Raw genomic sequence first — 4,384 nt, 5'->3', positions numbered from 1 at the left:
CCTTAGCTGTAAATAGGCTACCTGTAGGATTCATGTTTACCCACTGTTAAAATCCCTTATAATATCCAGATGGCTTGAAATGACCATCAAATGCTATCCATTTTAGTAGATATAGTATATCTTTCTTTATCCTGTGTTTTTTAAACATTCCAAACCATAATTCCAGAGTAACCAACGTAATTGCATCCAGCTGGTTTTCAATTCTCTCATTAGCTTATTCATTAGCTTAATTATGGGATTAATATCCTGCCTTGATTCAAAACTGAAAATAAAGTTCTGAAAGGTTGAAACTAAGGGTTTGAAAACTCAAAATCTTACAATAAATAGTTTTGCAAGATCAAAAACTAACATTTGCGAGCTTTGCGAAATAAAAATATCTCTGCAAACATTATGTTGTTTTTGAGTTTGAGTTTCAAATTCGTCAGTGTTCTCCCAGTGAATTAGTTTGTTTTCCAGGTTTGAAACCTTGTAAATGGAGATCTGAAAATTGGTGTGCAAATGTGTGAAAAAAAGGTTTGAATCTTGAAAATTGAGGTTCAAAAGGGCGAAGCTTTATTACATTACATTACATTTGCACTCCTTATGCAGACTATTTTTTCAGAGCTGAGTTTACAACACCCACTTTGCGTGATTTGTGGCAGCGTTGTCACGCAGCTCTGCCCCGAAACTCTGAAACTCAGACTGAGCGAAAATGAAGCTTCGCAACCACGCCACTTAAAAAAAAAGGCCTGGAGGCAGGGCCTTCTGCTCTTGGCCAATGCTTGGCTGTCTGCTGAAGTACAGTCCAATCACAAGTCATATTTACTGGATAGAGGGATTGACAGACTGAATATTTAAATTTTTTTACATTTTGCAAGCTTGCAAAACTTTTTTTGTAAGATTTTGAGTTTTCAAACCCTTAGTTTCAACCTTTCAGAAAAATGTTCTACTTTGGGAAACATCCCAGATAGCAGCTGACTCTGGGCCGGATCCGCCTCCAAACCGGCAGATCCGTGTAACAGTCACGCCCGTTTTACTGCCCCGTTCCAGATACGGCCCGCATGTAGTCTGTGTGCACTCAGGAGTGGGCGTGAGCATCCATCAGTCGGCGGAATCATAATAGTTCTGGCCCGGACTCGTCGGAAATAGCGCGCGAACTGTTTCTTTCTTTGGATCAGTTCGGACTGGAAGCTTTGGGGAAAGAGTTTATAACGGTAAGTTGAACGATGTTACAGTCAAACAGTTTAGTGAGATTGTTAATAGTGGTGTAATGCTTGTTAACATCATTAACATCATCACATCGGAATGTTTTGACCGGGTTTTAACTTCTTAAAGTAGCTAAAACTGTTGAAGAGGCATTGGCTGACGTTTTAGCTGGGTTAGATAAATTAACTGAATGAACGGATAGCTAAGCTAGCTAGCATTAATAAACAACTTTGTGTGCAGCTAGCACAAACATTAATGCTGTTTAACGTTAGTTAACTTACAACGATGTTGTAACGTTAGTTTCCAACAGCACCAATTGACAGCACCTGTCTCCTTTTTAGGTTCAATCTTTATTTCACCCCTGGCTGAGCCTGATTATAGGGTAAGTTAATTTAAGTATTTTTGGCTTTGATTTTCAAATCTTGGCTATATTTAAGCATAACGTTATAAAGTTATGATAGGTAAGTTAAGTGTTTAAAAAATCAAAGCCATCTAAAGAAGTTGGAATTTTCATCTGACATTAATCAAAACGTAAATTCATTATGACAAATAAGGTCTATGGGCGGGAAATGGCATCTCTCCGTGTCTTTTCATTGACTTTGTATGAAATCACACTGCGGTAATATGGTTGAGGAGCAAAGAAAAGAGAAAAGAAATATTTTAAAGAAATGCTTACAAGAACTCTGTTGATCAGTAAGTATTTTAGAATACGTATTATATGTGGAGGTGACTAGTAGATGAGAACGAATTTTTATGTAAAATAAAATATTTAAATAGTATATTTTAATATATCAGGGTTGTAACTTTAAAGCCAAAAATAAAAAAATAAAAAATACTTTGATAGCGGTGGTAAATATATCTCAGTCATGACAGCACCGGTTCCTCACATAATCACTTCCTCTTTGTAGATTTGCCAGCAAAATAAAAGCACGAGAAGCTTGTTTGCTGTAATGTTTTACATGGAGTTGAATTGAGAGCTTTTACTTATTTACTTTTTTACTAAACGTGATTCCCCTAAATGTCCTCTGCCTGGAGATACTGGGGAAATGTTGGTACCCGCCAATGCCTATCCATGACCTGATACAGAATCCACACAGATAAATTTGTAATGATAAGATGCACTGAGATTTAAGGCTGATCCAATACAATCCAGATGTGATTTGATAATTGTTCAGTTCATAATCAGTATGATTTTTTAATAATTAGTTATTCATGAGTGAAATTCTATTTGTTTTGAGTTACTAAATTAAATGCTATAGAAAATTAGGTCTACTGCCACACCAACAATAGTAAACATGGGCATTGAGTACTTTTTTCAACCTTCTAAAGCATTTCTCAAAAAAGTTGGTTATTAGCTTGGCTTACAGGTAATTTTCAAAATGTCTGTTGATGACAGCTCATCAACCAATTGACTTTCTCTCTTAACAGAGGCTGTACGGAAGAACCAAGCTGCTAGCAGCGCATCGGACAACGAAATTAACCAGTTCAACCTGGCCTCTGACCGTGGAGGTGGCTGCAAAGAACGTGCCATGGCCAGAGAGGCATTAACCATGGTAATCTATGTTTACCCTGTTTTTGAAACGCTCCATTTTAGCACCTGTCTCGTTAAACCCCCCATCCTGAAAAAGCCCAGTCTGCTCTGATTTGCTTGCGAGAAAAATATGCCACTGCTTTGCAAAGATGGTACTTAACCTTGAGTGGGGATACTCAGATGGGGAAGGCGGTGGTTTAATAAAGTTGTATCTTATTTTATCTTATATTTAATAAGCCTGCATGTGACATAGGAAGGAGAACCAAATCTGAATGGCTTGTTGAAGCACATGTTTTGTGATCTAGGCAACCCACAAAAATCTGTCCGGGTTGTCTTATTTCACAGTTTGATACCCAAATGGGGAGAGAAAAGGGGAGTTTTTCATGATGTCTCCCCTCTAGGGCTGGACGTCTAATTGAAGTAATTGAAACCCAAATTCCGAGCTCTAACGGCTGTAATTTTACCATTACAGTTATTTAGTTGTTTTATTTCCTGTTAAAATGTCCCCCTGTGTGTGTGTTTATGTACTTTCCCCTTAAAAAACTGTGTAGTCAGTGACTCCGCCCTGTCCTGCTCAGCTCCCAGAGTCTGGAGCACAGGGAGATGTTAGCTAGTGCTAACTGCCTTAATTTTCCAGCAGCATTTATTTATGAACACACTTTGACCCACACTGATCATTTACTGCCACACTTACAACAACCTTGCTCACTTTCACCGTCACTTTCAGCTGCTCACTCTCTCACATTTGGTCACATGCACACAACACTGTTACACGAGATTAATGCGCATTGATATTAATTGATCATGTGAAATATTAGTAGCGGCACTCATTCAGTGAGCAGTGGAGTAGCAGTATGCCAAATTTAGGGGGAGTACGTCTGTTGTGTGCACTTCAACATTATCTTATCAGTTAACATTTACTTAATCGTTTTTTGACATTTGTGAGTCTAAAAAACCACCCCACCTACAATAGTTGAGCATGTTTGCGGTACAAGCCTGGTCAGTGAACTAGGAGGGCAAAAAAAACGAAATAATCATTCATTAGTTGTAATCGCGGTAAAATGTTCACTTAATCGGGATTTTGATTTTAGGTCAAATCTTCCAGCCCTAGTCTAGTCCAGCCACCTTTAAAATGACTAATCTCTGTGCATTTTATGTAATTTGTGATTGCCATTATCAGTTGAGTAATCACCCATTCTTTTATCCTTTGCAGAAATGAACACATCGGCCATCCCCCACTCTTCCACTACTGATGATTTGTTGGGTGTCATGTGAGGGTTATGGCATTCCCACTTCTCCACTTGCCTCATCAGTGTTTCCCGTAAAGCCACCAAACAATGTGTATGAACATTTTACATTTTTTTCAGGGTTTCACATGACTAGTCGGAGTTGGATATTGTATTTTGGCTATAAAATCTTTGTTATTAAAACCAGGGTCATGGAAAATGGTTAAAATCTAAATGGCTGGCAGTAATCATCTATCAGGACAAACTTATTGCTTGTCGCTAATTAAAACGTTATCTTGTTTGTTTAGGCCGTAGAATCTCGTGTGTCTCCTGGCTTTAGCTTTATATGTTTCTCAGGGAGAAAGAAATCTTACTTTCTTACCATCATCATTATTAATGGTACACTACACTATGCAAGACTGATAGCAATGTCAATGTATTG

At 38.0% G+C, this 4,384-nt stretch overlaps 1 long non-coding RNA gene across 1 annotated transcript; it reads left to right on the top strand.

The window, feature by feature from the left end:
• The first annotated feature begins 921 nt into the window (after positions 1-921).
• Positions 922-4,084, top strand: LOC119898532. The gene is made up of 3 exons (XR_005443583.1): positions 922-1,193; positions 2,616-2,738; positions 3,930-4,084. It is a non-coding gene; the product is annotated as an uncharacterized LOC119898532 (long non-coding RNA).
• The last annotated feature ends 300 nt before the right edge of the window (positions 4,085-4,384 follow it).

The sequence above is a fragment of the Micropterus salmoides genome, unplaced genomic scaffold, assembly GCF_014851395.1.
Source record: "Micropterus salmoides isolate LMB-PRFRI ecotype aquatic unplaced genomic scaffold, ASM1485139v1 Ms_hic_scaffold_1191, whole genome shotgun sequence".
In the NCBI taxonomy this organism is placed as follows: Eukaryota; Metazoa; Chordata; class Actinopteri; order Centrarchiformes; family Centrarchidae; genus Micropterus; species Micropterus salmoides.
Note: the sequence above shows the minus strand (reverse complement) of the source record. Positions and strands in the feature narration are given on the sequence as shown.